Source organism: Sceloporus occidentalis, unplaced genomic scaffold, assembly GCF_023333645.1.
Source record: "Sceloporus occidentalis isolate IW3139 unplaced genomic scaffold, rSceOcc1.0.p SCAF_5, whole genome shotgun sequence".
Classification (NCBI taxonomy): Eukaryota; Metazoa; Chordata; class Lepidosauria; order Squamata; family Phrynosomatidae; genus Sceloporus; species Sceloporus occidentalis.
In genome coordinates, this window is record NW_028316985.1 from 158,219,866 (window position 1) to 158,245,923 (window position 26,058).

A 26,058-nucleotide genomic window follows, 5' to 3' on the forward strand; every position below is an offset into this window, starting at 1 on the left:
CCGTCACGAGCTAGGGGTGAGGCTGGTGTGGACGCTAGGTCCCCGGCCAACCCCTAGCACGTGATGGGGGCGCCTCAAGAGCCCGTCTGTAATGGGCCAAAGTTAGCCTAAAAACTCTCTTTTCTCTACCTACAAAGAAAGCTTGCAAGCTTACAACTATTGTTCTGCTTTTTTTTGCTTTCAATAGTAAAAGTATTATCATTGTATGGATTCTGCAATTTGTGTTCTGGACAACATGCTACCCCTTTGTGCCATATTCAAATTTGTTTTACAGCTAGAGGTTCTGTCACATTGCTACATAGTTCCTACAAATTATGTAATGACAGGTATGGGTCAAGATTTAAATCTGGCAGAGTATAAAGAACCACCAACAAACTGAGGCAGAGGTTTAGGAGCAAAACAGCTGCCAATTGGGTACAGAAGAGCTCTCTCTCAGCACTCTTCCCCTCCAGAAACTGTACATATTGGAGGGAGCTGCATCCCAATGATATCTGGGAGCTGAGGAAATAGTTGCTGGATACCTCCTTGTACAACTTCTGATGAAGTCTGTTTAATTCCACATAGGGGGTTAGAAACATGGTCTCTTAAATTGTTAGAATTCATTATTTGGAAACCTAAATTGGGGGAGATTGCAATTAGTGCAAGAAAAGTGATTTTTTTTAGGCTGCTGAAATCTCCCCCCCCTCCCCCTTTACAAATAGAATGGAATTAGGAAACAAAACCCTTAATGGTGATTAGTCATCTTGGGGGCATTTTGGACTCTGCTTCTTTTGACACTTGGGCCAAAAGCACTTTAACAATTTTATACCCTCTTGCCTCAGATGTTGCTGTCAAATAACCACAGTACAACATGTTGGATGTAAGGCCACAACTTTATTTGCAAACAATTGGTAGGGTTGGCACAAAGCATAAGGTCAGGATCTGTGCAATCAAACCACCCGATGTAGTCTGATTATCCAAACCGGGCACCCACCCGGTGCTTGGGATGACCTAGGGGCTAAGGAACACAACTTGACCGCAAACCTTGTCTTGTGTTCACCAATTCACAAAGCCCCTAGTCACCGGGAGGCGCTCCTGCGTTCTGGCCCCCGCAATGGCCAAACGCCTGCCCTATTCGCCCCCGGGTACCTATTGACTCCCAAACCAGAGCTCCATAGCCCTGGTACCACAACGTGCAGATCCTGGCCTATGCTGCCGCCAAGTTGTGACTAAAAACCACCTAACAACAGCGGTGGGCGGGCGGGAGAAGCACCAAGACTTGCTCCCTTCCACAGCTTGGCTCCGCTCTGCTCAAAGCCAAGCAACCGACTGAGGGAAAGGGCCAGCAAAACGGCCTTATATAGGCCTATGCCCCTCCCTCCCTGCGTGCTGTGCAGGGCCCCACCTCCAAGGCCCAGCCCACCAATGGGCAGCCTTGGAGGACCAGAAGCCCCGCACCAATGAAACCATCTCCCAGAGCGTTGCGGAGCGCAAGGGCCGCCCCTTCCACCCCCACGCACCAATAGGAAGCCGGGCAAGCCCCAGAGCACTCTGGGGCTTGTAGTCCAGCCACGTCTAGCAGCAAAACGGTCTGCCCGGCGAGGCGGGCGACCGTTGCTATACAACAAATCTTAAATGGATGAACTCCATACGGTGAAACTGCTTATCCATTCTATTTCTAAAATCAACTTCATGGAATTTTGTTATATAAAAGAGGTGCTAGTCTGGAGCATATTAGTGTCTCTATTCACTAAGAAAATATTGTATTCAACCTCCAATAAGCTGTATTTTTGTGCACATTGTGCTTGCAACACAAAAGAAAGTGGAGTGGGAGTGCAACAGAGTTTTTAATCAAATCACCACTTTATTTTGAATTATCTCTATAAGGAACATCTAAGTGTTTTCCTTTGTTCAGTACATTTCATTTAGAATAAATTGCCATTTAAAAGCCTATTATCTATCTTACACCTGGAAACAGTCTTTCCATGCAGTACAAATACAGCCTGCCTTCACACAAAAACCATCTGTGGCTGATTATGACAAGTTTTAAAATAGAATGCAACTAAAATGCTTCAGCAGTGAGCTGTAATGAGAAATATATCCTCCTTTTTGCAATAAATAGAACTCAGATGAATGAATGCCTTTTAATTAAATAATAAATAAAAATAATTAGTTAGTAATTGTTAGTTTATACACCTTCAGATATTTATACAACACTATGATTAGTATGCTTCTTTCTATATGACAAAAGCAGGATGATGTGAATAATGTTTACTATGCTGTAATATAGAGGTACAGGAGCACTGCCATGGTTGTGTTTTAAGCCCAGTTCAGATGAATCCCACCATTCTAAAAATAAATGATGGGCAAGTGGGCTAATATTCAGAAAATGTCACAGTGGATTGATCTGATATTTGTCAGTGTAGCTGAAGTTATCACCTTACAGTGAGACCTTGTTATCCACTAAGGTTTGGCTCCAGAATCCCCCATGGATAAAAAAAACCATGGATGCTCAAGTCCCATTAAATATAATTACAGAGCAAAATGTTGTCCCTTACATAAAATGGAAAATCAAGGTTTGCTATTTGGAATTTATACTTTTTTAAAAAAAATATTTTCAAGGCATGGATGCTTGAATCCATGGATAAAAAATCCGTTGATAAGGAGGGCCAACATTGTATATAACACTGGATATGACTTAAGGAAATAAATGTGGATTTTGGAGGAATGATCAAGAATTTAGGCTATGCAAATGACACTGTACTAGCAGAAAATAACAAACGCTTGGAGTGATTACTGAAGAATGTCAAGGAAGAAAGTGCAAAGGTACATTAGTGAAATAAAAATAAAGACCGCAGGTGATTTACATAACTTTAAACTAGATGATGAAGACATTCAAATTGTTAGGATTTAGATTAACTTGGCTCAAAATGGAGGCTGCAGTCAAGAAATCAGTAGATGATAAAGACTTGGAAGGTCAGTTGCTCCAGATTTTCCATACCAGTACATTTCCATTTTCTTTGTGTGGTTATGATAGCTTGACAGTGAAAAAGGCTTATAAGAAAATCCAGATCATTTGAAATGTGGTGCTGGAGATGCCATGGATTGCTAAAAAGACAAAAGAATGGATATTATAGCAAATCAGTGCTGAACTCTTCCTAGAAGCCAAAATGACTAAAAGGAGACTGTTGTACTTTGGCCACATTGTGACAAACCATGACTAACTAAAAAAGACAATAATAATGGTAAGGTAGAAGAAAAGAGAAAGACTCCATTACAGGTGCATAGACTCAATCAAGAAAATCATAACCCTGAATTGTAAGACTTGAATAGGGTTGTTGATAACAGGGTCACATGGAGGTCTCTCATTCATAGGGCTGACGTACATCAAAGTCAATTTGGTGGCACTTTAAAACAACAAGGCATACTTGGTTAGAATAAGATCCGTCCAATAAATGAGGTTAAAGGGGTAAGAACTCGTTTCTTTTTCCAAGTTTAAAATTTGACTAGTAACTTATAGCAATTTAACTGGCATTTTCTGCTCCCCAAAATAAAATTTATTGAAGTGAAAACACAAAATTAATACAATTAGGTTGACGCAATAAAATACATCCATAGCTAAAAGATCAAATCTGTCCACCTGAGGAGAGTGCCTGAGGGGGCAATAGATGCTGTCGATAACCTTCTCTAATCACAGATAGGGAGTACAAAGTGTTGTTGGACACCTTCATATATTCAGTATTCTACCAAAACTGATCCACCATTGGCAGGCCCAAGAATTGGGATATCAGATGGGAATAGTCTTTTAACATTCCACAAATAAAGGAATGAATCACTTCGGTGTTAGTGTTAGCAATCTTTGCAAGCCTATATTCACTATGCTAGTTGCTTGCTTGTTGACATCTTCTCTGCTTTACCACTCCCACTGTCTTCCTGCATCACTCTAACCATTTTACATTCTATTAGTCCATGAATTTGATTAGGGGCAACACTGTAAGTAAAAACACTTTTTTATGATTTGTGTGTGCACACACAGGTGTTGTGTGCCTTCAAGGAATTTCTGACTTATGGTGACCATAAGGGAAATCTATCATGGAGTTTTCTTTATAAGATTTGTTCAGAGGAGGTTAGACATTGCCTTCCCTTGAGGCTGAGAGCATGTGACTTGTCCAAGGTCATCAAGTGGGTTTCTTGGCCAAGCAGGAATCGAACCTTGGTCTCCAAAGTCATAGTCGACCACTGAAACCACTATGCCATGTTGGCTCTACAAATAGTGTTTTCTCTGCATACCTTTGTGGGAAGTTGGGTGTAGGGCTGATTGTTGTTCAGATTGTACTTTGCCATCTTAATTGCTCTGCTTGAGTCATCCAGTACTCTCTCACACATTTCCCAAATCAGCCCTCAAATTGTCCTGGTATATAATTTTCCATAATGATTGCTTGTCTTTCTGTTGATACTATTATGATTATACAGAACACCCCAAAAATAGCCCATCACTCTACTGCTGTCAGTTTGTTTGTTTGGCTGTTTGGCTGTTTTAATGGTAGTTTTTATGGTATGTTGGGAGAGAGGGAATAATGGAATATACTTTTTATTATGTATTTTATATTGTATTTTACTGTGGTTGTAAGGCGCCTCAGTCCAGTGGGATGATGATAATGATGATGATAATTCGATGTCATTTTCTTGTAATTGGCAGGACTCTGGATACAATAGCAAGCAAGTACATTTCTATACCGCTATAACAAAGTGTAAGCTAATTGCCCCCAACAATCTGGGTACTCATTTTATTGACCTCGGAAGGATGCAAGCCTGAGTCGAGGTTGAGCCCTTTTACTGGTATTGAACTCGCAACATTATGGTTTGTGAGTGAGTGGCTGCAGTACAGGCATTTAACCACTGCACCACCAGGGCTCTTCATACAATGGATTATTCTTCATGGATTCTCTTCTATAGATAAGTATGATTTCTCTGTAAGTCTAACTGAAAGTAGTTAACTTGGGTGTCAAATTTGTGAGATTTTCTAACTACATTTTACAATGTTCAAATGGACATGCACATTGTCATTATTATCATCAAGGAAATGGTTTCTTGATTCTTTCATGTATGAATTTTCATACCAATTTCAGTGCATGCTACTGAATATGTTATTCAAATTATATTCTTTATCATGTTATAGTTTGTTCATTTCAAACTTTCATTGCATGATACTGTCACCTAATAACTTTTTTACCTAAAGCAAGAGACTGAAATGGGAAGCTGCACATCTCCTTAGTACATTATGGTCCAGAACACACTGCAGAAATAATCCAGTTTGAGACCACTTCAACTGCCCTGGCTCAGTGCCAGGGAATTCTGGGAATTATAGTTTTGTGTGACATTTAGCCTTCTCTATCAAAGAGCTCTGGTGCCACAATAAACTACAATTACCATGATTCCTAGTACTGAGCCAGGACAGTTAAAGAGGTCTCAAACTGGGTTATTTCTGCAGTGTGTTTTGAATCTATATCTCATATTTCTACCCATGTTATATTTTAAAAATTAAGTAGAGATGGGGGGAACAAAATAAATTAAACATACCTCAATCTGAAAAAAATTAGGAACTTAAGTCAGTACTATCCATATATTGTGTTTTGCCAGACATTACATATGGCACTGTATTTAACTTTGTTTTGATTATTTAAAGCTTTTACTTTAAACTAAGATTAACATAATTTTATGGAGACAAAACAATTCCAAGAAATAGTAGGATTGAGGTAATATTAATATTGTGTTTATTCTATGTACAGTCAGCCCTCCATATCCATGGATTCTTTATCCACAAATCAGGGATGTAGCTAGGATTTTAGGAAGGGGGGGTCCAGACTAAGTGCCACCATTATAATGGGGCTTGGGTACAGTGGCACAGCAGCACACACCATTCATTTTTCTAATGGAGGGGGGGTCTGGACCCCAAGAACCCCCCCCCCCCTTGGCTACTTCCCTGCACAGATCAAAGCATCCACAGCTTGAAAATATTCTCAAAAATATAAATTCCAAAAAGCAAACCTTGATTTTGCCATTTTATATAAAGGACACCATTTTACTGTGCCATTGTATTTAATGGGACTTGAGTAGCCATGGATTTTGGTATCCATAGGTGTTTCTGGAACCAAACCACAGTGGTTACCAAGGGCCCACTGTGTATATGTCAGTTGTTAAAGTTATTAATGTTGCCTTTTGCCTTTTTCCCCTTTCTGTAAAACCAAGTCATAGAAATTTGATAAAAATATGAATAAAAAATAAATATTTCATAGAAAAAAGAGCATGTTAAAAGCAATGTTTACACTGAATAATTTGAACAAACAAACTCAGTCTCCACATGTAGGATTGAGTACAGTGATGCACTTTTTCAGTTGTCTGAATCCACTGGCAGCTGGCTTTCTTTCATTGTGTGGCAGAAAAGCAGCCTTGAATTTTTGTCTAACCTTTGAAGAGGCTATCAATGGGACAGAGCTCTAGCCTTCATAAAGGTTCACCACCTAGGATTGCTTCTTTAAAATTTAGCCTCAAACCCAGAATGGAGTTATTGCCCCACTGACATGAGCAGCACCAGACATCACTGCCTGAATGAACTCTTAGAACAAGGAACCTATACAGCAAAACAGAAAGGGTATCAAACATTATTCTGTCTAGCAAAATACCCATTGAAAATTCTAGCTGCAGTCTGTCCTGATTTGTATTGTTCTTCCATCTTGACCTTTCAACAGCTTCTCAGTATTGAGGTCCATCACACATTCATTCGCTCCTGATTGACACTCAGCAGGTGATCTCTTCCTCATCCAGACAGCAACAAAGCCATTCAGCTCTGTGAGTTGATGCTGCAGCATGAAGCATCAGTCAAAGTCAGTAGTAGGTAGCAATTGACATCAGCTGTAGCTCATTACTGGAAAACAGGATTGCCATGCTGTTCCAAGCAGAGTGATCCATGATTGGGAGGCTTGGCAGTGATCACTGAGACATTTTTATTATCTCATCCATACTAAGTAAATGAGGCAGTATTAATCTAGACTATATAGCTCCCTGGGCTACACAGTACAGCTTTCTTGGCATGGGATGGATAAGCTTTAGGGACTCTTCAGTCCAAAAGAAATAACATAGTTTATTTCACAGGGGGCTCAGGTGGGCCATAAACGCTGAGCTATTTGGAGAGTGGAAGAGGAAGCTGGGTTGGCTTGCAATTCTGAACATTTTCAATATCCAAAACTGAACAATACCTACCATCCAACTCTGAATTCCCCCCCCCCACACACACACACAAAATCCCACCATATATTTTATTAGTGAAAAATTTATAGTGATTACTCAGCATTGGTGGATGTTTGAATAGTTAGTACCAAGCATATTTCCAGGCAGCTGCTCTACTGAAATTTTCCCCAGCCAAATTTAACTTTCACTTTCCTCAATGAAGCTGACATGTTTATGGCTATTCCAGTCTATACATTATATAGAATGAAATGGTACTACTGAAATTTCTGACTGAACCACTGAAACTGACATGTTTATGAGTATACCATTTCATATATGAATTTCTCTCATAGAAATGTTTGTAAATATTCCATGACAGCTTACTTAGTGAACCAGTCACTTCAACACATCTCACAAGGCATTGGCTAGAATCCTGTTGGTTGGTTCCAACTAGAGTTAGGCCCATTAGTTCAGTCCTTGGATTGTAAATCAATGTTTTCAATGATTCATTGGTTCTTCTATAGTCAGTACTATCAGTAGCATTTAGGCCTTCACTTGCTGTCTATCTGTCTATCTAGAGACCACTGAAGGTGACATATTTGAGTATGTCTTTTCATATGTGAAGTTCTCTCACAAGAATGCTTGTAAGCTCAGTACTATACATGATTCTTTGGATCCAATCGATCTAATACTATAAGGACAAAGCATTTTGAACTGAATATGGCCTATTGTCTCTGATAAGTAGAAGCTATTTCAAGCAAACAATGCTTAGTTCAGCCTCCCCCTAAATCCTGATTTCTAAATGTTTTTGACTTTATTTCTCATTCCCTCCAGCTGTATGCATCTGCAGTCAGCCTCAGGTGGAAGATATTGTTCATTACTTGTTAATTTGTCCATTGTACAGCAACCCTAGAAAGAAATTTTTAACACCCTTGCTGACAAACAAAAGTGGGAGCTCTACTATTGATTTGGTCCAATTCCTTTTGAGTGACACCAACAACTGTGTAACACATAGAGTGGCTCTTTTTGCCATGGCTGCAAAAAAGATTAGAAAGAGAGTTAAATAAAATTGCTATAAATTGTCAGAGGGATGCCAAGTATTAATTAGATTTTATGATTATATCAAATTTCTTTACTAATATCCAGGAAAGATGTCTCTTTTTCCATTTGCCCTTTTTAACAGTTAACTATTTTTAACTGCACATTAAATGTTGGGACATTTTTGTCTTCTGTATTCTGTGCCTTTTGTTTTAAATATTTTTGATAAGCTCATTTTGTCATGGTCTTTGGCTAGTACAATAAATGTTAACTTGAACTTGTATGACCCATGGGCAGGGATGATTGGAACTGTAATACAAGCTATGCCAGGGTACCAAGTTAAAAAAGATTAGTCTATCTTAGGCACAGTACAGACCGCCAAAAAATGATGGCCTGCCAGCGCCCGTTTTTCCTTCAAAGGGAAGCCACAGCCACCAAAGCGTGTGGCTTCCCTCCAGCAGAAAAAGAACCTGCGAAAATCTGGTTCCTTTAAAGCCTCAGGGGCAGCGTAACAAGTGTGCCACTGGTGCACTCGTTATATAAGCGCCACGCGACAATGTGCAGACATCGCACTGTGCTTATCTAACAATGGTGGCGCCCATGTACCCAGGGTACTGCCATTGTTATGCCACCATTATGTTCTAGAGTTAGGGCCTATGCGGTTGCTCCCTAACCCTAGAATCAGCCCTGGTACGCTGCTTATTGGTGGTATGTGCAGGGCCCAAGTCATATAATTTTATTTTTATTTTTTTAGCTGTAGACCTTCAAGCTATCTCCAATATAGAGCAATAGCAAGTACATATATGATGACCCTGAGGCCACTATGGGATTTCCTGGGGCTGGGACTGTGTGACACCCCTAAAGTAACTGAGCAGGAAATCAAACCCTGATCTCCAGAATCATGGTCCAACACTGAAGCCACTACACCATGCTTGTTTTTTCATGTTATTTTAGTTACACACAGAGAGAGGGAGATTCAAAAAGAATGATGCAAAAGTAAAACTGTTCTTATTTGATCTTGCACCATTCTTTTCTAAACTATCTATGCATACAGTAAAGACAGGCTTAGGACTTGAATCTAACATTGTATTGTGGGTGGCTGGGAAGGACATTGTGTGCTTAGCCCTGTTCTGCAGGACAACTTCAAAATGCTTCTGAAAGCATAACTGCTGAAAGGTTCACTCCTGGAACCTTCTTCCCCCGCGAGCAAGAGCCAACACTTCTTTAACCAGCTTCAAAATGGAGTTGAAGACCATCCTGTTCAGGGCAGCGTTCCCAGGCATTGCATAATTGTCACTTGCTATTTGATGTTCTTCTGTTGCCTGTTTTATTGAATCATTTCCTGTATTGCTATGTATTTTATATGTATTATCCTACTAGAGAGGCTCCTTCCCCACCACCACTCCCTTTGTGTCGTGTGTTTTTAGATTGTAAGCCTGAGGGCAGGGAAACGTCCAATTAAAAAGATTGTATGTACAGCGCTGTGTAAATTTACAGCGCTTTATAAATAAAGGTTAATAATAATAATAAAACTGCATTTTAATAATCCTATCCTGAGGAGGAGACACTTTGGATGAAACATACTGAAAGCTGGACAAGTGCACCACTGTAAAGTAACGGTGGCACCCCCAATACTGTTGGATTATAATTCTCATCTACCTATAGCTAATGCTAAGAGAATTACATCTGTTATAGCCCAACAAAATCTAGAGGACCACACATGGCCAGCATTGAAGATGGCTGTGTCAAGATAAGCATGAACCTGTTTCCAGTGGCTGAAGCTGATAAAAGTGAGCCATATTGAGATGTATTCTAATGAAGTATAGAGAACACTCAAGTATTTATTTAATACTAAATCAGTCTATTTATCCTTTTGCCCCTATGTTATGTACTCTGACTGGAAGTAGTTCCCCAGAGTCTTCAATATCAAATTATACTTTCAGCTGGAAATACTAGGGACTGAACATTAAAGGCATACACTGTACCACTGAGTTATGGACTGTCCATATTTTAGAGCAACAAACCAGGGAGGTCCCAACCCTAATATTCTTTTTATTGTCCTCCTTTATCTCTTGGGATCTGAGCATTCACATTGGCTTTGTCCTGTGTAACTTATGGCAGTTTGAATAAATTGTATCTTGCTGATATGGGCACTAATTAGTATCAGGAACAAAGTATTGTGAGTTAGACATATATGTGTTGGGGAACTACTCTTCAGCTCAGTTTACAGCCCAAAAAGATCTACCACCCACACAATTTCTCTGGAGAAAGAGTGACATCTTGTGGATTGATCATGTGGGCTTTCCATCTGGAAATCCCTGTTCCTGTCTCCACTCCCCTGCTCCTTCTGTTAAAGACCTGGCAGTCTGCATTCAATGGCATCCACTGCCATCTGCTTAGAATAACTCCCAGTTTGATAGTAGGATTAAATGATGGGCTTCAGGATTCTTCATCATTTATTATGCCAGAGGCATGTACAAACAAACTTTGTTACCAGACTTACATGATCAGGAAAGCAGCAATTTAACTGAAAATTGACTTGTTAAGAATTGCCCCATGTCATGTTACAAGCAGATTGAACATGTTCATTTGTACTTAACCCAATTAGTTCTTAAATTATCTGTCATTATCTTGCTGCATATTTCAGCTTCTTGGCTCTAGTTTAGAACACAAGAAACTGCTGAACAAGGAACTGCATTCCTATTGTAGTTATTATACAGTAACTTTGGTTAAATCACATGTGCATGGAGATTATAGTAGGTAAACTTTAGTCTGTGAATAGAGTTGTTCTTTTCATTATGTCTTGTATTTTCTGCCTTCATGTAGGGGCTTCACATCTGAGAAGTTTTCCCAATATTCTTTGGGGTGTTTAATTTAAGCACTAATTATGGCAACTTTCCATGTTCAAACTATTATTTCTCAGAATCTCCGAGGTATTAATGTTGCTCAATTGTAACTGGTCTTGTCAAAAAGTTAGGAAATTGATAGATTTTGTTGTTGTTGCAATGTCTGACATCCAATTAGAAATTATTTAATGTTTTAAAAAGTTAAGACAAATGTAACCTTGAATAAAGTGATTTGGACTTAATAGAGAGAACATGATAGTTCTCTTTCATTTTAGTTTCTTCTTTTGTTGTTATATAGATCTGATATCTCATGCTAGGACAATATCACACTGCACTCTTATAGCAGGCATTTCACTTTCACTGCTATGATTACTTCCTGTGGAATTCTGGGATTTGTAGCTTAGTGAGGTATAAGAATTCTCTAGCTGAGAATTCTAAATGTCCCTCCCTAAAGTACAAATCCCAGGATTCCACAGGAAGCAGCCATAGCAGTTGAAGTGGGATAATAAGTCTATGACAGTGTTGTGTGATGTTGGTTTTGAATGATTTTAAATTTAAGGATGAGCTAAGTTCAATAACACTTTATGGCCCAGTGGACACTTTCACAAATGGCAGAGAGAAGCACATTTTGCTGATCCTCCTTCCCCAGTTACCTATCTCTGCTACTTTCCTCCCTCAGAGGATCCCCTGGTTTTTCCAAGCAAACTGGTAAAATGTCTTCATTCATGGGAGTCTTCGTTGGTCATACTCACTCCTGTAAATGGAAGGAACACTTTTGGATCCAATCCACCATTTTGAATTTAATATTGTAAGGAAATGTATGAATGCGTATGAAAGGTACTACTGGAGCAAACAAAATGGAGAATGCGCAGTGCATGATGGGGAAAGCTGCCTGGCAAGCGAGGCAAAGGTTTTTTGAGAACTGCTGATGTGGCGATAGATGGCGTGTCCAAAATCTTGGATGTAGCTGCGTATCCATAAAAGAAGAAGATATCCAGGACTGTAAGAACAGCCTGGATAGAAACAAAGACTGATAAGGAAAAGACTGCGAAGAACTGTTCGATCTGAAGTGTTAGTCAGCGTCAAAGGAAGAGGTCCTCACGTAAAGACAGCAGGACGGAGGATGTGGTAAAGCCTTAAAAGAGAGACTTTTCCAAATCAAAGGTGTGCTCTGGACCCGCGGCAACAGAGCTCCCACACCTTCATGAAGACGACTGATCAACGGCTTCAGTGAAGTGCCTTCTGTGTGTGTGAGTATTGTGTGAATGGTGTGTGTGAGAGCTCTCTTGGTACTTGTATCTGTCTATGTCTGTGTATCTCAATAAATGTTACATACATAGTGTCTAAAACCAAATTTGGTGTCTCTTTGTCTGTGTCAGCCCTGCTGTGGATAAGTTTACTGGGAGGGAGATTTCCACTACACGCTCTCAGGTTGAACAGGTTGCCCTTAAAATCTGGGCATAACAATATTGCAAACACCATGATACACTATGCAGTTATCTGGGAATAGGTTCCATCAGGTAATATGAAAAGCATATCTAGAATTGTACTGTGTGTGACTTTTTTTTAAAGTCAGCATTCTTGTTATCTCAGACTAAATCCTGTTTGGTCTTGTGTCTCCAAAAGTGGCCAGTCATAGAAAATACAACATTGATAACTATTCCCCCCTCCAATGTTTTGTCCTGAGTATCTGGCAATCAGGAACTTTCTGGATGTGGAGATTTTGGGTAGTTAGTTAGAGTTCTACTAAAATATGAGATCGTATCTAACATATTGGCCAGTATAATTCAAAGTATTAGCCAGCAGACTTTAACCACTCTTGTTGGTAATAGCTAGGAGATGGTTGTCCTGCCATTTCTTAGTGTAGCTTGAGCCTCATTCCAGTAGCTAATAATATTTTAACTTTTGGGGTATTTGCCTGTCTCTTTCATCATTAGAAGAGCAGAAACTTTTTCTTCTGGTCTGCCTCAGTCCACAGAGGTCAAAGTTGATGACTTTGGCAATACTTTCACCACTCTCTTACATTTTAGTTCTGTTTACCTTGTGTAGAACCTTGCCTTTAAGTTGATGTGCTGGGTTTTGTATTCACCATACAAATACCACTGCATATTATCCAACTGCTTTATTTCATATTTATGACATAACATTGGTTTCTGATGAAGGACATTGGAAGGGTTACATAGCTAGTTACAATTACTGTAGACTCCTCACTTCACTCTGATCACACTGTTAAGGAATCATTGAGGTGTCACTGCAAGGCCAGCCTGGGAACTGCTATGTCCTCCAAAGGTTGCCTGAAAGACCCATAGTACTTGTTTTCAATATTGAGAGCCCAGTTTTCCTATTATTTCTTTCATTCATTCAACATATGGGGTGGGATGGTGGAACTAGTATGCAACTGGGCATCATTATGCAATGCAACAGTTGTTCTGGATCATTGCTCCAGATCATACTTTTTCGATCTGTAAAAACAACAAATTTGTTCAGTCACATCAGTCTAAATAGAGTTATTGTTCTCATTAAACTAAAATTCAATATCTGGATCTACATGGATGTGAAATGATGTCCTTCTAGAACAGGGGAGGGAATTATGCATATTCCAGATGTAATTGAAATGCAGCACTCAGAATACCTCACCATTGGGTATTGTGATTAGGCTCCTAGTAGCTGAAGTTCATCTGGAGGATGCACAAGGCCATGTTTTGGAAGATATTCTGGGCTTATTTTTCTTCTAATAATAGCTTAGCCAGCCCAGCTCTTCCCTCTGCTTTTACCAGAAGAAAATGCTTCTTAGAATGGGAACCTTGGCTGTGAATGAATGTGAAAGGTAGTCAGAACCATATAATCTACTAATCTTCTAAAGTGGCAATTCATCAGCAGTGCTATCTGTTTAGAAAGATCATAAATCAGATGGCTTCACAGCAATAGTAACATTTTATAGAGCTGGCTTGTTGCTATTTTTAATCTATTAAAAGTAAATTACAGGAAACAATGTCCAAAGAATTTGTTGGTTCCAGAAACGCATTGTCTGGGGCTTCCAACATTATTTCAAATGCAGCAAGTAAATACATGTTTTAGTATAATTAACATTGTCCTGTACAGATTTCTAAACACAGGTAGCATTATTCCCTCTTTATGCATGTATATTGTCAATATAACAATACTATAATAAATTATTAGTGGACAGGTTCAGAATACTGGCCAGTATTCTCCATCAGCTATTTTGTTAAGAATACTTAACTTTCCCTAGCATGACACCCCCGCCCCCCAAAAAATTCCTGACATAAACATCATTCAATGCTTAGGCAGAGTATTAGGCTTAAGGGACTGCACAGCAACCACATGGTCCCTAACCCTAGTACAGCACGGTGCCATAACAATGGTGCTGCCCTGTGTATATGGGCGCTGCCATTGTTATGTGATGGATGCATAGCGTCCACACATCGCGCCACACTTGTGATGTCATGAGTGTGCCATTGGCAGCACAAAAAGAACCCGCTTTTCGCAGGTTCTTTTTCCTCTGCAGGGAAGCTGTGTGGTTTGGCAACTGCGGATTCCCTGGGGGGGCAAAAAAGGCACCGGCAGGCCTCCCTTTTTGGGAGGTCTGTACCATGCCTTTAGTAACTAGATGGTGCTGAATACTGGCCACCATTTTATTCACACTGAACAGTGGCATCCTTGTGATAACATGTTGTCTGTAGTTATCCACTGTGTGATGACATCTGATGCTAAAATATTTTTCAAGTGTTTTGTCAAGGAGCATTATGGTTTTGGACTCTATGCTGAAATTTCAGATAACAAAGGGCAGGGAAAAATCTGAATTCATCTCTTGACACAGTTGTGTGTCTGTGTGATTTTTAAAATATGTATTTAGCACACACTAGGTGCAGTCCTATGTACCTGAGAGAGTCCTGGTGAACACATTGGAACTTCTAATCAAATATGCCTAAAATTGTAATCTAAGAGGGGGGATGTTAAATTTATCTGCTGGTATAGATGAGATTAACAGCTGGTAATTCCTGGAACTCAGATATTAATAAAGAAATATCCTGACAAGTGTGGGGAAAATATTCTTAAGGTAATTGCTGGGCATTCAACTCTTGCATGAATTAGGACATGCTTATTTATTTATTTTTTATGTGGAAGCACTTTTCTAAGAAATAAAATATGAAAAGTGACCAGTAAAGTATTACTGATCTTTCATGTGGCATTACTTGTCTGTGAGAAACCCACGATGACTTTTAGGTGATCACAATATTCCTTTCAAAGTGCTTCCAGATTGCCTAATAGGCTACTCTATACTACTCATTTGGGTATTGATATCAAGCTGACTAGACATTATTAATTCGGATCCTTTTTTCCCTTTTTTGAAAATGATGAAAAACATTTGCTCTCCTCCAGTCTACTGGGACTGCTCCTGTTTGCCAGAGATTTCCAAAGATTATTTCATTATTCTGAGATTACTTGCCACTACTGTGAATACATTGCCTTGAAAATGTTTGTTTATGTATTTTCATTAGAGTTGGAGTTCTTTTTTAAAATCTGAATGCTGTATTCTGTGTAATTTTGTCTGATGCTTAATTTATCATGATTATTGATATCATCAGGGACAGCCTGTTGTAACATCAAATTTGTAACATCACTATGGTTTACCTTCTGTGACATCACAATTGGTTATAACTAGGGCTCATGTTACCATGTTTTAGCCTGTCGTCTCAGGACCTGGGATAGTGCTGATCTGGAAACCCAAAAGTAACATGACTAAAATAAAAACTAAAACCAATGGAACTGCAAAATGCTCTCTTTGTATTGAAGGTTTCTATAGCAACATGCCACTGATTTCATACATATCATCACTATTTGACTGTGTCACTCAGCATCACCCAAATGAGCAAAAAATAATGAAGTAAAACAAGGCAGACCATGAATAAATAGAATAAAAATGGGAAGATCATTCTATTTTTGAGGTCATTCTCTTGTTTATTGTTAACATTCAGTCTTTGAATTAAAGAATGCTATATTTAGAAACATTTCAGAATGTTATTGGTGGGAAAGACTCTGGAGCAGGAGATATTTTAAAATCTGGCAGAAAGTGTCTCTTTTTTAAGTAAAAAATTTGAGTTTGCTACAAAGATGTTTGATAATAATAATCTAGACGAAGACACGCAGTCTTCTGCACTATTACTTGATATAGAAGTGTGTCCCGGTCAAGTCTGCTAGACACTAGATATACCTTTTAGTAATTTTTTCACTGAAGTAGCATGAAATATAATAAGTTCAAAATGAGAATTCTGAATACAGTGGTGGCAGATGTCAATGAAGTAATAAAAACACAAACATAGTAATGAAAATGAAAGGATGAATGGCCTAGTACAACCAATGAAAACTAAATTAAAAAAAGAAAGTTCAACATTCAGCTAAGGGAGAAAGAGGCTTTTTCATGTTCCGGGGAAAAAATGTTGAACCTACCTTTTTAAATGTCATATACTGACCCGGCTAAAAGAGAAGTGGAAGTCTTATCAAACTCCTAAGATATGTGCATTTCTTCAAGAGGGAAGACGTTCCTCTGCAACTCCTGTGGGGGGGGGGGGGGCTACATGCACCTGATTCACAAGAAAAAGGACACAAATCAAAAGATACCTTTACATTAAGTATTTCACATTATTAACCCTGTTGCAACAGGGTAAGAAACAAACCTTGTACTTATTGAACTATGGAATATTTTCTGAACTGAATGAAAATTACACTGTATAGACCTTTAGTAGTAAAATTATCAGTGTGTTCAGTTGTGACAGGTTGAGTGTTAATTTCAGTTATATTCTGGCAAATTTAGGCCCCTGGAGCCTGTATATCATGTCTGGGATCCAGGTGAGCAGAAGATGACAAGATCCAAACAAATATATACCCGATTTAAACGGGCCTTTGCACCACCCCATCACATGCTAGGGGTTGGCTGAGGAAGGGGTGTCAAAATGGCGGTGCCCTGTACACATGGGCACCACCATTTTGACAAGACGGACATGTAGTGTCCACACGTCCCATCGCACTGACGATGTCATGAGTGTGCCATTTGTGCACTCAGGCATCACAAGCGTGACGCAAAAAGAACCCACTTTTTGCGGGTTCTTTTTCCGCCGCCGGGAAGTCTCTCCATTTGGCAGCTGAGGCTTCCTGATGGCGGAAATGGAGCTTAATGATAGCCTATTGGCAGAGCATTTGATGAGCAACCAACCTTTCAACAGAAAGGGTGTCTTCACTTATTGAAATATGGTGTCCACTGCACCCTAAAAATTCATTAACAAAACCACATGATTTTTCACATTTCCCAATATTTTGTGGGGGGAAATTGCACACAAACCTTTCGTGTTATATATTATGGATGTGCTCGGTTATGGATCACTCCAGCACATCCTTATATTACCAAGCTCCAGTTAAAGTAACACAGCAATTTATGTTGATGAATGAGTTTGGATCTATGTATGAGTGTTTTGGGTTTCTGCAGACAATTTTGTAGATTACAAGAACCTTGCTAATACATCTGTGTGAAAAGACTTACTTGACTCCCCCAAAACATCAATTTAGAACACCAGAGAGGCAAAGTATTTAAATATGAAGCATATATGTGGAACATGTTTAAATATAAACTTCTGTAAGGATGGTTCCAGATTCCACTTTGCTTTCTACATTGACCTCATCTGAACCAGCATGGTAGTTGTTAATCTTTGTAACTGCTTTGTTTCTTAAGGCCATTGAAGCCTGTCTGGGACTGGCACCCAGACATTCTTAATGCACTAGTGCATTTAATTTTTCTTCTTATCCTCTTCTTCATTTTGCTATACAATTTTATAAGAAAACTAATGCTGGGAAACCAAAGGCACTTTCACCTTTGTCCACAAAATAGAGAGCCAAATGACTAAAGAAGTAATAAGTATGCTACAGTCCTGATATGTATGAATACTTTTTATCATCCATTTGCAGATGCTGCAGTGCTCAAGGTGACTCACACTGATACCCATGTGTACATAAATAGTTCTCAAAAGTCACACATCAAGGTATACATAATACATTTCAAATTCTGAATGGCAATGTGAAGGAATACACACAGTGCCCAAAAATAGGCAGACATTCAAAGCGATTTAGGATTGTCCCAGCGCTATGAATGCTTAACTGGAATGAGCACTCAAAAGTAAATATTATTCAGATTCTGACACCAGAGTCTTCAGTTACTGTATTTATTAGACCTGCTGCTATGTGGAAACAAAGCAAAATATGAACACATTGCATGTGATTTCAGCACACTAGGTGTGATTCAACATAATAAATGTGAAGCAAGAGGCACTGTGTTTAATTCTCTGAAATAAACTGATGTTTTGCCATTCCTTTTCAAACTGAGAGGATTCATATACAGCACATTTACTAATCTTATTTATTTTATATTTTATTTATTTATGGTATTTATACTCTGCCATTAAGCCCTAAAGACTATCAGAGTGGCTTACTATTATTATTTTTAATTAGATGGTTCCCTGCCCTCAGGCTTACAATCTAATCTTAGCTGAAGTTAACCGGAGGAACACCACAATGACTTAAACAGGGACTTGTTTAGAAATTTGTGGGCTGGTAGCATATTTCCTGTAAGGATAGCATCACTGAGTTAGTAAAATAGAATTATATAAAAAAATACAAATGAAACGGAAATATTTTGAAATAGGCCAAAGGGGTAGAGTTTTGACGATAGTGTAGACAATGTGGACTGTGAAATGAAGTAAAAAAACAAACAGGTGTTCTCATCACTATATATTTAGGGAATTTGGTGTTAAAGAGTATAGAAAAAAATAGAACACTCTTTGCTTAGAATCATAGAGTTGGAAGAAACCACAAGGGCCATGCACTCCAACCCCCTGCCATGCAGGAACTCACAATCAAAGCACCCTCAGAAGATGTCCATCCAACCACTGTTTAAAAACCTCAAAAGAAGGAGACTCCACCACACTCCAAGGGAGTGTGTTCCACTGTTGAACAGCTTGGGACAGCCAAGTTAGCATTTTAAGTGTAGTCCAAAAAAGTAACTTTCTACAGATCGGTGAATTCCTGCATTCCAAAGTTCTGTTACTAATTTTGTGCTCCCTCAGCATTGATTTACAAGCTGCAAATGCTCAGCCTACTTCTTTATAAAATTAAGATCATTCTGGCCCAATTTCAGGTCTGTACATCTAAGGTCTGAACTTGAATAGATATAATGGTTTGCACAGATGCGCTTTGGATATCCCTGTATTCACAAGCTAATATGCCTGTATTCATGCAACTTCCATGAAGCTTTATGAATTTTTTTACTGAAAAAAAATTATATAGCTCTGTTCTATACATGCTAACTCAGAGTAAGTCTAAATATTACAGGCAATTGTGTTCGCATAAAACTGATGCTTTAATTAGACCCCCCCCCCAATTGAACAGTTGTCATGTGATAAATATTTGCACAGCTATTTCTCAACCATATAGAGAACAATGAAAACCTGGACATATGGAAATTACTTTTATACAGTATGACAAACTTATTAAAACATAAGGAGCTATAAACTGGAATCAAATTATAATTTTCAAATAAGCTTGATCAAATAATCCTTCTTTGAAAATGCAGACTAGACAGGAATCCAATTCTAACATAATTCCATAGATCTTAATGAGACTAATTTTCCCAGCACATTTCAAAGTTTAATAACATAGCCAATAATGCAATGCTAGCATGAATTGTCATAAACTCTATACTTTATTTCCACTTGAATGAATGGTCATTCTGTATGTTTTTTTTTTAAAAAAGGATAAGCAATAATACTATATAGATCCAAATGAAATGAGAATGGTAATAATCAAAGAGTTTGATTCACATCAAAATTGTTGTTTTGATTCCTTAATTTTTCAGTGAAATTGCAAAATAACTGTATTTTGCAACAACAGCAGAAGCAGCTCCATCTGCCATCATCCTGACCTCAGAGGGAGAGAAGGGCAGGCCCTTCCTCCAATCCATCTGACATTGCCAGGACCTCAGAAGGAGATAAGAACTGCTCAACCTGATCCCCTTCCCCACAGTCCTTCCCTTCTCCTTTTGTATCATATCTGTTTAAACCAGGGGTCGGCAACCTATAACCCGCGGGCCGGATCTGGCCCGGCAAGGCCTTGGGACAGGCCCCATCCCGGTCCTGCTGCCGATTGCCGCCCCCACTGCAGCTTCCACGTTGCTCCAGGTGCCATTTTGAGTTCGGCCCCCCCAGTTGTCTGAGGGACAGCAACCCGGCCCCCGGCTCAAAAAGGTTGCCTGCCCCTGGTTTAAACAATAAGCTTGAGGGCAGGAAACTGTCTAATTAACCATTTGTAAGCACTCTGAGAGCCTTTGGGGCTGAACAGTGGAGTATAAATATTCCCAATAAATAAATTAATTAATTAAAAAGAGATACTTCATTTGGAACCAGTGTCCAAAGTTTAATAGGGCTGCAGGTTGTATGTTTCTAGATAAGAGAAAGGAAACAGCCAAATATTACCAGTGAAATCTTACATCTAGCTAAACAGGATTCCATCATGTCCAATGGAACTCACACTCAAGAAAACATTATGAGAAATCAGCAAAACAAAACTGGGGGACAGCCATTTCAGTGGGGTGGGATTTCAGAAACACTCTGCCAATTTCATGAATTTTTCATTGACTCAAAGTATCTTGACAGCTCCAGCAATAGGTTACCATACATACATTAAACTTTGGTATAAGATCAGCAAGCCATTTATACATTATTTTGCATATTGTCTCAGCATGAATCTCAGGAGTGCTTTTAAAATCTACAGCTCACTTGCCTGAGGTCTGGAAATCAAACTGATAATTATCCAAAGTTGTGCAAATTAAGTTGGTGCAGGATTGCTGGTTTTTGTTGTTGTTGTTGTGTTTTTGGGTTTGTTTGTTTTTTGTAAAATAAAGGATGCAAGTTTCATTTAGCACTTGACATTACATGTTGTGTGAAGCAAAACAGCATATTCAAATTTGTTCTGAGCTCTGAAATGGTTTAACAAAGAACTCAAGGTATTTAAATAGACACATACACAATAAAGGAGAATATCAACTCATAATAGAACTGAAACAGGATGCTCAATAGAGAAGAGGTTTTTTTCCCCTTTCCAAAATCAATACATTCTGCTTCTCCAGATTTATAGATATCAGTTCTCTTACTGACTTGATAGTGATTCAAATGATAGAAATTTCTAATAATTTCAAATTCAAAGTTTTAGTTATAAAATATTAATTCAGACACTAGACATAAGACCACAAGAGAGAATGAGGTTTATAGCAGGGATGAAGACATTTCATCCTCCAGATGTTTTGGATTACACCTCTAACAAGTTTTTGTAATTGACCATGCTTGGTAGGGCTGATGGTATTTGCAGGCCAAAACATCGGAAAGGCCAAAGGCTTCCACCACTGACATAGCCATCCTGAAGAAGTCAAGCTTCAGTTCTCCATTCAGTATCATAGTAAATTAAAAATGAAGTCAAACTACAGAATGCTACAATCATATACACATGTACTGGAAAATATGTCCTGCTGGATTCAGCAGTCTATGTTGAATAAACATACATAAGATTACACTGGATGTTCACTGTCAGTTACTGGAAGAAAAAAAATACTCTGCAAACGGCACAGTCCCTCAACAATGGATTGGACAGGATTAATGGCTTCCTGACTCACTACACACATTTCAACACTATCTAATCCTTCAGACGAGTATCCTATGCTCATCTATTCTCTTCACCTATAGGCTAGTTTCCATTGCCAAACTGGTCTTGCATCTTCATTTCCATACACATTGGCCAGTTCCCAATGTCTTTGTTCACTATGACCATTGTTAAAACTGGACTTGCTACTTCATTTCTATGCACAAAGGATTTTGAATTTGAACTGACACTCTCATATACTAATGTCCTTGGTTTTCACTGAACTACATGCATCTGAGGAAGTAGACTGAAGTCTACGAAAGCTTATGCTGCCAACTTCTTTTTTTTCAGTTTGCCTCAAAGGTGTTACAAGATCTCTCTACATACTGGACAACTCAGGTTCAGTCAGACACATTTTCTATTAGGTTCTGAATACAAATACTCTTTCCCCAATCAAAAGTGATTCTATTCTTCAGAGTCTTCTCTGTTGTGGCCTATTAGAGACCTGATTGTCATCAGCACAGATATTCTTTCCATTGTTTAGAGCAGTGCACTGTTGTAGTTGTTGTTTGGGGGGAGGTTCTAGGCACTACATCTCTGTGGAGTCTCACAAGTAGAAAAAATAAGTTATTTAAAGTAACTCCCATTAAAAATGAGGCAGAAGGACAAGCAAAGTGTTTTCAGCAAAAGCAATTATTTCTTTGCCTCAGATGTTGCTGTCAAATAACCACAGTACAACATGTTGGAAGTAAGGCCACAACTTTATTTGCAAACAATTGGTAGGGTTGGCACAAAGCATAAGGTCAGGATCTGTGCAATCAAACCACCCGATATAGTCTGATTATCCAAACCGGGCACCCACCCGGTGCTTGGGATGACCTAGGGGCTAAGGAACACAACTTGACCGCAAACCTTGTCTTGCATTCACCAATTCACAAAGCCCCTAGTCACCGGGAGGTGCTCCTGCGTTCTGTCCCCCGCAATGGCCAAATGCCTGCCCTATTCGCCCCCAGGTACCTATTGACTCCCAAACCAGAGCTCCATAGCCCTGGTACCACAACGGGCAGATCCTGGCCTATGCTGCCGCCAAGTTGTGACTAAAAACCACCTAACAACAGCAGTGGGCGGGCGGGAGAAGCACCAAGACTTGCTCCCTTCCACAGCTTGGCTCCGCTCTGCTCGAAGCCAAGCAACCGACTGAGGGAAAGGGCCAGCAACACGGCCTTATATAGGCCTATGCCCCTCCCTCCCTGCGTGCTGTGCGGGGCCCCGCCTCCAAGGCCCAGCCCACCAATGGGCAGCCTTGGAGGACCGGAAGCCCCGCACCAACGAAACCGTCTCCCAGAGCATCGCGGAGAGGAAGGGCCGCCCCTTCCGCCCCGCCCACCAATAGGGAGCCAGGCAAGCCCCAGAGCACTCTGGGGCTTGTAGTCCAGCTGCGTCTAGCGGCAAAACGGTCTGCCCGGCGAGGCGGGCGACCGTTGCTTATTAAAAAGACAGAAAAAAATAGCAGCAGAAACTGTCAGAACAGTCTATAGTCAGTGCATGCTGTTTCCTAAAGTAAAAGAGGACTAAACATCATAGGACCTAAAAACTAATCAGTCATAACCAATTTAAGAGGCCTTAGAGGGGTTTGGCTAAGCTTAAAAAGTTACATCTGTATTGGAGAAACAGTCCAGTTTAACACCACTTTAACTGCTGTGGTTCAGTGCTATGGAATTCTGGGAATTGTAGTTTTGTGAGACATTTAACCTTCTCGGTCAGAGAGCTCTTATTCCACAACAAACTGCAATTTCCAGAATTCCATAACATTGAGCTACAGCATTTAAAGTTGTGTCAACTTGGAGGATTTCTGCAGTGTGAATGCAGCCTAAAATACACACATTCATTTTCTCAGCCTCCAATGTGGAGATAGGAGCAGAAGGTCAAAGAGAAAAAGATTATCTCTGTATGTCTTTCGTTAACCTTTTCCTAACCTGGGGGACATTCTCCTAAAAGTGAGAGGAACACCCCCCCAGGTGGGGCAAATAATGACCTCATGCAAGTGTTTTTAAAAAACAAAACAAACAACAAAAAATGCTTGGGGCAGAGGTGAATTGCCCTGCAGGTCCTGATAATGGGTCTTAAGTGATGTAGTTAGGGCCATACAATGAGGTTGTATACACAGAGAAAAAGCCAATCAGTATAGATATTTACTTGTGGAGCCAATTCAGCAAGTTTCCATTCAGCAGGTGGATAAGACAGTTAAGTACTAATTGCTCTGAATCAATGAACCATTTCCTTGTCTGCAAAGGGGTGGGATGGTGGGAGTTGAAGAAATTTTGCAGTCTTGCAGTTTAAAATGAGATTTTTTTTCCCGAGATAGACAAAGGATCCCAGACCACAGCTCTATCTTTTCCATTAAGATATTTTAAGACTCTGGCAACAGCTTTCCTGTCTTATACATCAACGTCTAATGTTTGTATTTACTGAACATACCTCATTACACCATACAAAGTGAAAACACGTCTGCCTGCCACAACCTTTAGGGCCTAACTGATTTCATTCAAATCTACAAATGATCATGGTTTTAAATAGTGTTAAACTGTTTTAATTGGTTTTTAAACTGACTAGTTCCAATTAATCAATTATTTAATATATATGTTAGTCTGCTTAAATGTATCTTCCTATTTTAAAATTGTTTTATAATTGGTTTACATTTTATTTGTTGTATAAACAAAAACAAACTAAACTCAATTTAGAATCTAGAATTTATTAAACAATTTTATGAATGATAACGTGCAAACAATGATACCTTTATTGGGCCAACCAAAATGCACAATTATATGTTGCAAGCTTTCGAAGTCACACTGGCTTTTTATCAGGCAAACAGGAGAAAGAAATTGAAGATGTTAGTCATAGGCCTGAATTTTATGTTTCTGGTCTTCGTTCAGATGATAGGGAGGGCTATCTGCAGGTTGGCACCTTCCCCTTTGGCCATGTGGTCACTGGTAGATTTTCAAAGTTGAGGAAATTTAACGTGCATTTGCTATTCAAAGAAGATGTTTCCTTGGAATCCAACATGTCTCATCATTCATTATGAATGAACAAATGTTTAATATGATCATAGACCATTACACTCTTAACAGTTTATGATCAGAAAAACAATGAGCAAGCAGGAGCTGTAGTTCAGTGATAAAACATGTCATGTGAATGTAAAAAGCTGCAGGCTGAAGCTCTAGTTAGAGGTTTGAGAAAGATTCCAGTCCTTAACCCTTAATTCCAAGCAAAAAGGTCAATGAGATAGATTATGAGCTATCAGCAGCAGCAGCAAAACCACCACCATAATTTTATTTCCACCTTTACTATTTTCAGTGTCATCCTGATTGTGAACTGTTGCTGATTGATTGATTGATTGACTGACTGATTGATTGATTGATTTTGGTCAAATGGTCCTTTCCAATGTCATACTCATCAAAGCTTTAAAGGGGGAAGCTGCATCCACAATAATTTTATTCACACAAATACCTGGGAAATGTGCCATTCTTGTTATGGGAATTAGCTATAGCCATGTATGTATTTATCAAATCATATATTGTCTCTCTGTGTGTGTGTGTCCTTTGGGCCATCAGTGTGACTGAAAGTTACCACGAGAACCAACACAAATTGTCTAAGATTTATATTTGAGCTTCCAGTCCCTTGGACTACATTAACCATCTGAGCCACAAAATTCTTCAAAGACAAGAGATACTGCAGGCGCTTGTCTTTGAACAAGCTGAATGCTTTCATTGCTGTAACTGCTCCCATGGCTATTGCACAATGCCAAGATTTCATGAGAACATGTATAGGAACTACATCGTTCAAGCTGTGTTGTACTTTTATAGTCCTTTTTGGATCTGATGGCAATGAGTGCCTAAGGAATACAAAATCCATACAACATTATTCCAGCAGGGCAAAGAGAAAGGGATGAGAGGCTTAGAGATGGGTAGGGGGAGAGAAACAACTGGAGACAAGCAACTTTGGCCAAAGTTCTTAGGATGTGCCTCACATTGATATAAAGTTTTATACATTTTCTTAAAAAAAAATCAGTTTGTATTTATGTTTTGTTTTTTGTTTTGTTTTGGTTTGTTTTTTTTTTTTTGCTATCTTCCTTACTTTCTCTCTCATTTCTTCTATATCTTTCCTTTAGGCAGTTGTTGCACTCATTGTTTTAGTTATTTTTCTGATATGATAAACGTCTCCCACAAAGAGAATATTGTGTCTTTACAATTCCCAAATCCATTATGTTTGGAGA